This window comes from Tachypleus tridentatus, chromosome 8 (assembly GCF_004210375.1).
Source record: "Tachypleus tridentatus isolate NWPU-2018 chromosome 8, ASM421037v1, whole genome shotgun sequence".
Classification (NCBI taxonomy): Eukaryota; Metazoa; Arthropoda; class Merostomata; order Xiphosura; family Limulidae; genus Tachypleus; species Tachypleus tridentatus.
The window spans coordinates 139,231,306-139,243,596 of NC_134832.1; the positions used below are offsets into that span (position 1 = coordinate 139,231,306).

General features: G+C 33.7%; 1 protein-coding gene across 1 annotated transcript in view; it reads right to left on the minus strand.

Annotated features, from left to right (window-relative positions):
• LOC143223608 (suppressor of lurcher protein 1-like) overlaps positions 1–3,933 on the minus strand; it is a 300,734-nt gene extending 296,801 nt beyond the window's left edge. The window contains exon 1 of the mRNA XM_076451775.1: positions 3,689–3,933. The gene's annotated coding sequence lies outside the window, so the exon portion shown is untranslated. The remainder of the gene's footprint in view (positions 1–3,688) is intronic.
• Positions 3,934–12,291: the final 8,358 nt, after the last annotated feature.

A 12,291-nucleotide genomic window follows, 5' to 3' on the forward strand; every position in this document is an offset into this window, starting at 1 on the left:
TATTAGGTAGGACCTTTGTTTTCCTACTTTTTTATTGAACAGTAAAAACTGATTTCTCTTGCTACTGCTTTGCGTTATCAAAAACCTGTCTCAACGTGAGTCAAAGATATTGACCTTGTAATGTTTTCATTTTATTCAGTCACTGGTGAATAAAAGAAAAGGAGTCAATAAAAATTACAGTAATCACGTTTCAGTCTCTCGACTGTCCCCACTAGTACAGCGGTAAGTCTACGTATTTACAACGTTAAGATCAGCGATTCTTAATGGACTCCGCAGATAGCCCAATGTGGCTTTCCTATAAGAAAACGCACCCACATACACGCTTGTTGGCTACCTGGAGATCTGTGGAACATAACTAAATATTGTATCCTTCCTTGTTTTATCAGTTTATCTTTTAATAATCAGAACCCCGAGTTCAGTGCAATAGGTGGCGCCTCTAGCAACACTACTGAACATTTTCACTTTTGTGCTAATGATTACTTTATGCTTCAAATAAAAAGATTTATTCGAGAAATGTCACAAACATTCATGGATCATAGAAATACTAATCGACCTTGCTACTATTTTTAACCGATAAAACTTCGCTTGGGAACAACAGATGTTTGATATTTTAGCGATCATTCACAATTAAAATAAAATATTTTATACGATTTCCTCAAACAACTTAATGAGGTATGTGTCACTTGATTGCACTTCGATTAACACTTTCTTTTCTTGGGGTTTTAATTCGCCAAGTATTGATCGTAAAATTTACTAAATCCTGTAAATAAATTATATAATTATTAGTTGAAATGCAAAACAATATTTTAATAAAATTTTATTTGAAATTCCAAACAGTATCTTAAATGCTGTTGGTTACCTCTACCGTGACCAAATAATAAACAGTTTCCAACAATATGAGTTCTCACCAGTAGAGTTAAATCGATAATAAAAATATCCCTCGGTAGATAACCTTCGTCATCCCAGTTTAACCATTAATAAGGATCGTCACTTTATAGAGAATTTCGTCATCCCAGTATAAACCAATGATAAGGACCGCCACTCAATGGAGAACTTTCGTCATCCAATTTTAACCAATGACAAAGACTGTCACATCTAGTGAAACTTTATATTTTCGTTGTTGTGTAATAATGCTTGCTATAGTGCTTAACTAGTCATGGTTTGGGTTTTTGGGACCTAATATGAATTTTAATGTTCTTCTATCACAATTATTCTATTAATTTAGAATTCATCTGCTATTATCAGTTAAGATCATTAAAAACTAACATTCCATGAGAGATAATCCAGCCGCGTTATGAATAGAACAGAAATTCATTGACCGCTTTTATACAACAGAGCAGGGTTTCAGTCTGGTTTTCTCCAATGTTGATATATGTTTTAAAAAAATTATCGCAGCTCAGATCTTACGTTATAGAAGACAAAATGTGAATCTCATACAAAGTGAAAAGTCTTGAACATTTAATAAACGATGTACTGGACTTTATCGCAAACTTCTATGAAGTGTATTATTGGTTCTTTGCCAAAACCCTTATAAAACATGACTTGTATTTTAACTATATAAGGAGGTAAAGAAATAGCGTTACAATACAGGAATGTTTCTCATAAGCTTTTGTCGTTTCGACGCAACTGACCACATAATATTTTTTTTTACATGATACAGTGATCACCCTCTATTCACCTGCACAGAAGTCTTTCTAAAATCATGCTTCTGAGTCCTTCGATTTGGTTTGCTTTGTTTTGAATTGCGCTCAAAGCTACACGAGGGTTATCTGCGCTAGCTGTTTATAATTTAGCAGTGTAAGACCAGAGGGAAGGCAGCTAGTCATTACCACCCACCGCCAACTCTTAGACTACTCTTTTACCAATGAATGGTGGAATTGACCATCGCATTATGATGCCCCCACGGCTGAAAGGGCGAGCATGTTTGAAGTCTTTCGAACTGTGTAATTTACAAATATTCTAAACTCATATCAAGTAAAGTTACTTCACTTGTAATATTGTAATCTAAAACACTCACCACAAATATTTACATATATTCCCTGCCCGTTACACTGGAAAGAAAACACTATTTTACTCTCATTAACCCTTAATCACTGTTAATTGTAATATCAGTTCATACACTAATAAATAATGAACAACGATAACTCTGAGAGCTTGTAACGCTAAAAAAGTCGTAGAAACACTGATTTATATCAATGAAATAAGGAACTCATTCATTGATAGTATTTAGTTACTAAAAGCCATCTTTCCGAGTGTTGTCTTTTCTTTGAGTTTATGTGGTTCAGAGGTTACTTAACTACATAGCCTGGCATAGCTTCGTCTTTAGGACGCTCTACTAGCTGTCTGAGAGTTTCGAGTTTGAATCCCCTTTCAACCGTGGAGACGATTTAAAGTTACGGTAAATCCCACTTTTTTTGGTAAAATGAGTAGCCCAAGAGTTATAAGTGGTGCCAACAAGCTACCTTCCCTCTAGTCTTTCACTTAGGGCCGACTAACGCAGATAGCCCTCGTGTAGCTTGTGTGAAATTCAAATTAACTACATCGTACTGTTAAAGCAAACATTCTTTTTCTTGATGTCTTACTAGATATTAAATTGCACTCGAGTGACACAGAGGAATGTCTGCGGACTCACACCTCTAGAAACCGGTTTTGATGGGCACTGCACAGATAGCCCCTTGTGTAGTTTTGTGCTTCATAATAATCAAACAAAATATAATTAAAAGTGTTAATCCGCAAGTGCATATCTTTTTTTTTTAGTTTGTGTAAGATTATTAAATTTATTGGTTCTGAATGTCACTCATTATGTACTTTATAGGAAAAATGTTTGTTGTTAAGTACAAAGTTATACAAGCTGTTTTTTGCCCACTAAGGGCATCGAAATCCAGTTTACAGAAGTATGCGTCCGCTGACGCAACCCTGTGCCACTGGGGTTCATTTGTTAAGATATTCAATGCGCGAAAGATCCGCAAAGAACAGCCCAAAGATACCGTTTTGATTTTTAAAAGGAATTATGTTTCATAACCCGAACTCACAGATGCTTAAAAGAAATGGAGCTCATTGATTTCAGGTAGTAAACGGAAGTTTATAATTATAAATACGTTTTCTTCTTCTAATTACAGTTAATATTATTTATAAACAATTACATTTATTCTCGAGATATAGTCCATTGTAATCACGAGTCAACTCAAATATTTCGATTACTTTTCAACACGACTCAGTGGGTGTAATTTAAGGGCAGTATTAATGTGAACTTGCTCTCTGATGTATTATATAAATAAAGCCTTAGCGATTCCATTAAACATTATGCTATAGGGACGTTGATGGATCGGTTCAGATCTGTCCTAATACCCACAATGTAAGGCTGTTTACCTCATTGTTTAATGAATTTACTATACGTGAGGTGTTTGAATGAAACTGTAAAGTTCTCAAGAGTCTTTTAGAAGAAACTGTACTGAGTATATCTAAGAATTATATTTAGCTTATTACTGAAAGTAAGTATTATAATTACTATACATATTATGGAAAGTATTATATAAGCAAAATAAATCCCCCTTACTAGATATTACAACATTTAATAACACCCTACAAATTTTATTTTAAAAAGTCAAGAAACACAATGGATTATCTACTTTATGTCAATCGCTGGGATCGACTGCCAAATTTTACCGTTATCTGACCTCAAGCTTACCAATGAGTAAAAGAAGCTATAAAGGAAGCCATACACTCACGCATTTGGATAAAATAGGACCTTCCACAGTTTTTATAGAAGTCTGTGTTCAGTCCGTAACGTGGTAAAGTTACGTAGAACTAAATAATAGTAGGACAGGAAAACATTAAGATAGGAATCATAAGTAATCCAGGCAACTTTGGGTAGCGCTTACACCCTCATCGGATTATCAGAACAGAATAAAGGTTAACATGGACGGAGGGCCGAAAGGGTGGTTATTTTAAAGAGACGTGCAATACCAACTAATCATTTCCATGGCAACCCACGCATTCAAACGCATAGCATTCCTGAAAACGCGATACTGCTCCTACCGGCATTCGATCAAAAGGAAAATGATCTTCAAAGTTCATAACTGATTAAAGCTGGTAGGCAGAGATACGACTCTACTTCAGTTACAATCTTATCACAGAACAACATGGAAACTTCTCTGTGTCTTACCGTCTATAGCTTGTTCAACCGTAATTGAACAAACTGCACTATACGTGTAGTAAATTAGTATCTTGGGATCATAAATGAGTAGATTTATCATAATACCTGAAATCAAGTAATGTTTGTGCGGTTGTGAGAAAGCTATTTTCAATCGTTTATTTATTGTTACTTCCACTAATATGATTAGATAGACAGTTTAATATATATTATTTTATTATTGTACTTTATTTTAAAACTTTCTTCAAGAAAACACACACACTCATTGAATGTAGATATGTATTACAGTTATAATACTTACGAACTAGATTGAAACATACAGTTTTCTTTATTAACACACGCATATTTTAATGTACAAATACTGGTTTATATACGAGAGTTTTACAAACATACAAACAATACCCAGTCTTCTGTCAGTTGTGGAACTGAGTATTTCATCGACGGTCCAAGTCTATGACAAGCGAATTAATTTCGAGTTGATATTTTTACAGTTTTCTTAATCTCGCTAGCTCCTTATTCTTGTTTGGCCTCACGCCGCTTACAAGCTGACTTTTACCTACGAAGATATTTAATGTCCTCGTAGAAATACTAACGTCCAAAGTTTATTCACTGAAGTTAAGCGGCTTTTAATGTTCGAAATTTATAAACGTTTTTGGTTAAGTATCTGTAGTTTTCCGATTACTAAACGTTTATCTCAGTTATAGCTTCCGAGGCATATAGTATACTGTCTGTAGCAGACTAACAATATCCTCTTACTGTTTCTCGGGGTCTTGAGATGGCTTCTTTATACTCATTAGACGAGATTATCGAACGTTCAACAATACTTGAAAATACGCTAGTGTTTTCGTAAAACATATACCGTTGAATAATACCCTTGAGAATCCTCCACAAATTTAGAGGACAGGAGGTACTTGTACAGCATACATGCAACAATATATGTCACCTGCATCAAACTGAAACAAGTGCAGACATTAAAATAAAGGTAAATCCATTACAAGTTTAATATGTGAATAGCCCAAAACTTTTATGCTTGCCGATATTATTAGGTTTGCTGCCAAAATGTCGTTAACAGTGAAAGTACGTGACTGATGCATCACTGTATTCTAATCTTAATAAGTAAGAATATAGCAGAAAATACATTTCATTAACTATAATAATTGTAAGATTGTTCTCTAGTTTCACTCTAAGTAGATTGTTTGCTCGAATAGGAAGTTAATTAGGAATTTTATGACATTTTTAACCTGACAAACAAATAAACAAACCTCTATTGAATTTTGTTTCAGCTAAAAAAAATGAAGGCATTTAAAATGTGGGTTTGTGCTATTTAAACTTATATTTAAGCCCTCTCTTATAAGAACAACGAGGACTTTACACTGGCCCGGCATGGCCAGGTGGGTTAAGGCGTGCGACTCGTAATCTGAGGGTCGCGGGTTTGCATCCCGGTCGCCCAAAACACGCTCGCCCTTTCAGCCGTGGGTGCGTTATAACGTGACGGTCAATCCCACTATTCGTTGGTAAAAGAGTAGCCCAAGAGTTGGCGGTGGGTAGTGATGTCTAGCTGCCATCCCTCTAGTCTTACACTGCTAAATTAAAGACGGCTAGCACAGATAGCCCTCGAGTAGCTTTGCTCAAAATTCAATAACAAACAAACAGACTTTAAACTATTCGTTTCAATACTCCAGAGGAGAGGGCGTATTATTAAAATTTTAATGATCTTATAAAGAGAATCAATGTTTGATATGTTGTTCCTGCGTTTATTTTTGTGGGTTTCCTCACACATATGGTTTCACTTTTTAATTCGTAATTAACTTTCATAATTTTTGCACTTAATTTGCGAACTTTCGATTACAGTTACGAATGCAGCATATTAATCAATTAATACGTGTAAGCTAAAAATACATACTTATTTAAAAAAACACACCTCATTGTTGTTTTAAGTAATAAATTTACATTACTATATGGAGTCATAAAGGAGAGGAAAAATACTTATACATGATTAAAAGTAAAGCATCAGTTCATCAATTGAACATCAGGTTAAAATTATGGACTTCCGCTAACCCAGCGGTATGTCTACGGATTTACAACGCTAAAATCAGGGGTTCTATTCCCCTCGGCGAGCTCAGCAGGTAGCCCGATGTGGCTTTGCTGTAAGAAAAACACCCGCCCACTCGAAAGTATTTTTTTCTGCAAAATTAGTTCATGAAAATAAATTAAACTGTAAGAGTTGTTATATCTCCAATTTTCGAACTGTATGAAAATAAAAATAAATTATGAGAAGACTGTTGTTGTTTTGAATTGAGCACCAAGCTACTCATTGATCTATCGGTGCTCTGCCCACCACGGGTATCGAAACCCGGTTTTTAGCGTTGTAAGTCCGCAGACATACCGCTGAGCCACTGAAGGGCCTCGTCTATATATATATATTCTGGATTGATCACGAATCTTTCAAAACCCACTTAATGTACCAGACGAAGCTGTTTGTGAGTTTTATGTATTTATCACAAACTTTATTTCCCGCAAAATTAATAAGTGATAGCAGCTCGAAGGTTTACTAAAAGTAGCAGTAGGATTTTTTCTTTCCATTATTTTCCATATGCGTAATTTCTGAATATCGTGCCTTCTTTAAACGTTTATTTATTGAGAAGAAAAAGAAGAATTAGCCCTGTTTGAATGTTCAGGTCAATATTACAGAACCATCTTGACTTTCCACACAGTGAAAAATCTTTACATGGGAAATCACTTCCACACAAATACTATTCGTTACGTAGGTTTCCCTGCACGCCACGATGGAGAGGCTGGTATATAAATATTCGCAAAAATTAAAAAAATAAATAAATGATTTCTATTTGTCTTGTGATAAAAAAAACATAAAAAATAAAATCACAAACCACAACAACCTGGTGAAATAATTTTTTTTTAGAATTTATTTATGATCATAAGTAAAATTTTAATTTATGAATTTCAAACATATTTATTTGGAGGGAAATTGTGCAACTTTAAATTGGTCAATTTAAAGTATGTAAGATAAACGAAACCATTGAATAAAACATTCACATTACTAGGCTTAGCAAGGAGACATTCACACTATTATATTTTTTGTTCACTTTAAGCAAAAAATGTATTCTAAAGACGGCAGGTATGGGTATTGATACTTTAACTTAAAGAAAGTACAGAACAACGTTTCGCCCGTCTTAGGTCATCTTCAGGTTAACAAGAAAGTGAGGATAACGTAAGATGGTTAAAACGTTGCTCTGTACCTTGTTTGACTAAAGTTTTAACATCCACACCAGCTGTCTTTAGAATATATTTTTTTGGTTTACTTTATTCCACGTTAGTAAATATTTTTGTTCTATTTTTGTTTGAGGAACAACTTTGGTATATTTTCTTTCTGTTTTGTAAGAGATTGAATAAAATGTAAAATGACATTGTGATATTAACACGTTGAAATATACTAATATAATTTGTCTGTGGTATTATTAGTATACTAAAAACTCTTATTTTTAAAACCTGAAACGTAAAATGCTTTTTATTTTTTTAACTGTGCCATAGAGAAGTTTGAATTTTTTTCACACTTTTGTAAAGAACAATTTTGGAATATTATTCTATTTTTGTTTTATAAACAGCTTTAAGAAAGTTTCTTCAGTTTGTTTGTCTTTTGTAAAAACGGCTTTAATAAAGTTTCTTTAGTTCGTTTGTCTTTTGTCTTCTGGAAGAAATAAATCTTTTACAAAGTTTTTTTTAGTTTTCTTGTCTCCTGTAAAAAAATGGCTTTTACAAAGCTTCTTTAGTTTGTTTGTCTTCTGTAAGAAACAAAACTTTAACAAAGCTTCTTCAGTTTTTTTGTAAAATAACTTTAAGTTCATTTGTCTTCTGTCAAAATCAGCTTTTAAGTTTCTTTAGTCTTGTGTGTGTGGGTTTTCTTATTGCAAAACAACATTGGCTATCTGTTGAGTCTACCAAGGGGAATCGAACTCCTGATTTTACAAGGAACATACTTGTTAAATACGTTTTTGTCCTCTGTGAAAATTAATTAAAACGTCAACACGATAAAATGCACTAAAACATTTGTACGTCTGCAGTATCATGACTATACTAACGAGTTTTGGCATTTAAACTTTGAAATCTACAATACTTCCATCAAGAAAACAGCGTTCTTAAAGTTTACAATCTTTCTGAAATGATCCAGTTTACGACTGTTGGCTCTTTCCCAATAAAACCTAGAAGAATTCCAATAAATCAGTGATAAAGTTTTGTGATAAAAACCTCGACTGAAATGAACCAAAATATAAAAGTAAGCACGTTTTCATACTAAGCCTAATAATCCAAAGATTTTCCATATTCGTCCTTTATTAGACATTTGCTTTTTCGGTTCTTGTTTTCAAATGCAGTTTAAATGGAAATAACCAGTTTGAACTGCTAACAGTATAAGTTATTTTTGAGACGACAAAAACAGGACAAGAAAAGTGATAGATGAGGCACGCGTTTCCTTTCCAATGATATAACTAATAAAAAGTACAACTTGGATGACCTCCTTCCTTTTTCGCTCTTCAAAGAATCATCAGATTTTTTTTTGTCAAACAAGGGCCACACCACTTGCAACCCTATGAAACTACTACCCGATTAAACCGATATTCAATTTTGGTCTATGTCAGAATTAGTTAACTGGCGTAACTTTTCAGAGTATATCTCAAAGTATAAAGACGCGCTTTTTTTAAAAGAAGTTTGGACAGGCTTTTAACTCAATAATCTCTTGAACTAGGGTATTATTCAATTAAAGTTTCAGCATGTTATTTTAAGGATATACTTAGACTCTCTACTGATCAATGTAATTAAGTTACCTCATTCTTTTCTGAAATCAGACTCTGAGAACTGTAAGTGAGGTACACAAATTATTCTTTTTATTAATACCTTACTTGACCTAATCTGTTCATGGAGCGTTAATTTTCAGTTGAAATCATAGAATTTCGTATTCTACTGGCTCGTAACTCAATAAGTGACTTAACTTATAATGTACAGTGTGTAGTCTTTGTTCATTTTGATTGGAAGCTGTCATCAGACTGTATATTTTAGTTCTTAATGCTGTAAGTTCCTCATATGGCTAAACAACAACATCCGGTTCTTTATACTGTAAATGCCTCACTTGACTAAAAGTTAATGTACAGTATCACTGAATCTATTTTATCTTGTCTTCAAAGGCCTCATTTAACTTAAAAACAATGTACAGTTACAATTAATCTTGTTAGATTGTCTTTGAATGACTTATTTAACTAAAATACAATGCACAGTTACAATGAATCTAATTATATTGCCTTTTAATGACTCAATTAATTATAATACTAATGTACAATTACAATGAATCTATTTTATCTTGTCTTCAAAGGCTTCATTTAACCTGAGAACGATGCACTGTTACATTTTGTCATTTTGTCTTTTTTATTGATTATAACCAAATTTCTTGAATGTAGTGCCGCCACTTGTTCAAATCCACCATTCATTCTTTCCTGTCTTCATATTTAACTTCTAACCATCCCCCCACATGATGACTCAGTTGTATACTCATAATGTTAATATTCAGAGTTTGATTCCTGCGTTACTTGCAATGTAAACACTGGATGGTTTTGTATTTAAATAAACCAATCACTCAAATACCTACCAGAACGTTATAGGGATATTTTATATTTTGGATTGTCTGTATATGTATAGAACAAGGTTTTAGATACCCTCCTCAGTGGCTCAGCGGTAAATCTTAAGACCCTAAAATTTGGGTTTCGGTATGTATGGTGGGCAGAGCTCAAAAGATATTTTGTTCTAACTTTATGATTAAAAACAATAACAATAAGTCATGTATTGTTTTAATCATTGTTAATTTTAACTATTCACTTGTCAAATTGATACAATTTCAATAGAAAAACCAACAAGAAAATAACATTTTCTTTAGCTTACTTTATATTTCGTAAATATAAAGATATTTATTATCAAACATTTCACTAATTTTAGTGGCTAAGCTAATCATCTTTAGTTTTATGTTTAGTAGAAAATAATCAAAGCTTTAGTTGTTCATTATTTATAGTCAGGCACGAAACTACACAAGTGGCTCTGCCCATTATGAAAATCAATACCAAATTACCATTGAGTAAATATATACAAAGGTACAGAATGCCTATCTGTGCTCTGCCTAAAACAAGTATCAAAGCCCGGTTTTTAACAGTGTAAATAACTCTGAGATAAAGTCTATCTGACCATTAATGATTCACATAGCTCTTTAGACCCAAAATTATTATATATGTTCACCCGTAAGTCAGCCACTGAATAATATGTATATAATACATATATATATATATAAACATCTATTGAAACATTCACTTACCGCCTTTCCTAATGACTAAATAAACTAATAATTATATTATAATTTTAGTAAAAAAGATACATCTTTTTGTAACACAATGTTCAGATTTCGCTGATGATAAAATAAGTTATTTTGAAACGCTCAAACTTGTAAATAAAAATGTATGTTTTATGAACCGTTTTCATCTTCATTATATAACTTGAAACAGCCTCCATGTTTTCAATTGTGGAGGATTGATACCAAATCCTGATACGCAGTTAAAAATAGTCGCGAAGGCGATGGGTTAGCAGATGATTGCGCTCCTTCCGGTTAGCAGTTCTAAAGTACGAATGGTTGTTTTACCTAGGCTATTTTACTCACGTAAGGGTCGCTCAGTTATCGAACAGTTTTCCTACTGTGCATTCTAAAATATCCATTATTTTAGCAGCAAAGTTAGGTTGAAAGATGTTAGGACGAATTCACTGCAGGTGTGGCTATTTTGAGTTTATGATTATAAGCCCAATATGAAAATAACTTGCTGTATTTAGTTAAAGATTGAAGTTGGAATTCGATATTGAAGCTCTCTCAGTCATCCTACTAGAAATCTCTGCACTTCTGAAACAAGGGGAAGGAAAAGGGAAAAGATTTACTGCAGCTTGGCCGTAAAAAATGCCATAAAGCTAGTCGTACTTAGAAAATAGCTGAGATAGTAGATCAATCTCTTACTGTGCTTCACTCTTCCCGTGGTTTCTTGGCGTTTTTGAAGTGAAGATGTGTCTTCTTTGTGCACATAAAGATATTCATTCCCATAAAGTAGGTAAAGGCAAAATTTAAAAAGAACCAGAATTGTAAATTGGTCTGTTTCAACCACAAATGCTCTATTAGAAGAGATTCCACGAGTTTTATGCTGACAAAGCAATGAATTTATGATGGTGCCATGTTACACTGAAAAGGACAATTCTTTTTTTTTTTTTCTTCTCGTCAGCCAAGCTGTGCCAGTGAGGACCTTCGAAGCAGAATAATCCATCTTATAAACTGTTGATAAAATATATTGTCGTTTCTCCATTGGTACAAAAAAACGTTTCTTCTATCATCTCAGAAAAGACTAAGAGAAGGCGTTATTCCCATGTAAGAAAAAAAAAAAAGCAAAGTCTGAGCTGTAACCCTGACGTTCATAAAATAAATCATCACTTCTCAGTTGCAAGAGAGATACATATAACTACTAAATAGGTTTTAGGTTTTAAAAATTTAACTTACGTTTGCATTTCGTATGGTTTGTTTGCTGATAATAAGGGAGTTACACGATGTGTTATCCGTGTTCCGACAGCCGCAGGTATCGAAACCAAACTTTCTGCGTTTTAAGCCCTCAGACTGACCTGATGGGGAACAGTGCTACTTGTTGTTTCATGTTATTTATGGTTAATATTTCTATTTTTAGTCTATAATAATTCTAATGTCACTAATACTGCAGGCGTGGCATGGCCAGGTGGTCAAGGTACTCGACTTGTAGTCTGTGGGTCGCGGGTTTGAATCCCAGTCACTCCAAAAATGCTCGCTCTTTCAGTCGTGGGGGCATTATAATGATACGGTCAATCCCATTATTCGTTGGTAAAAGAGTAGCCCAAGAATTGGCGGTGTGTGGTGATGACTAGCTGTCTTCCCTCTGGTTTTACACTGCAAAATTAAGGACGGCTAGCGCAGATATCCCTCGTGTAGCTTTGCGCGAAATTCATAAACAAACAAATAAAATAAATACTGCAGGTTATTTAAAGTTTTGCCAGCAATTAATCTTCGGTCATTAAGACTTAAATTT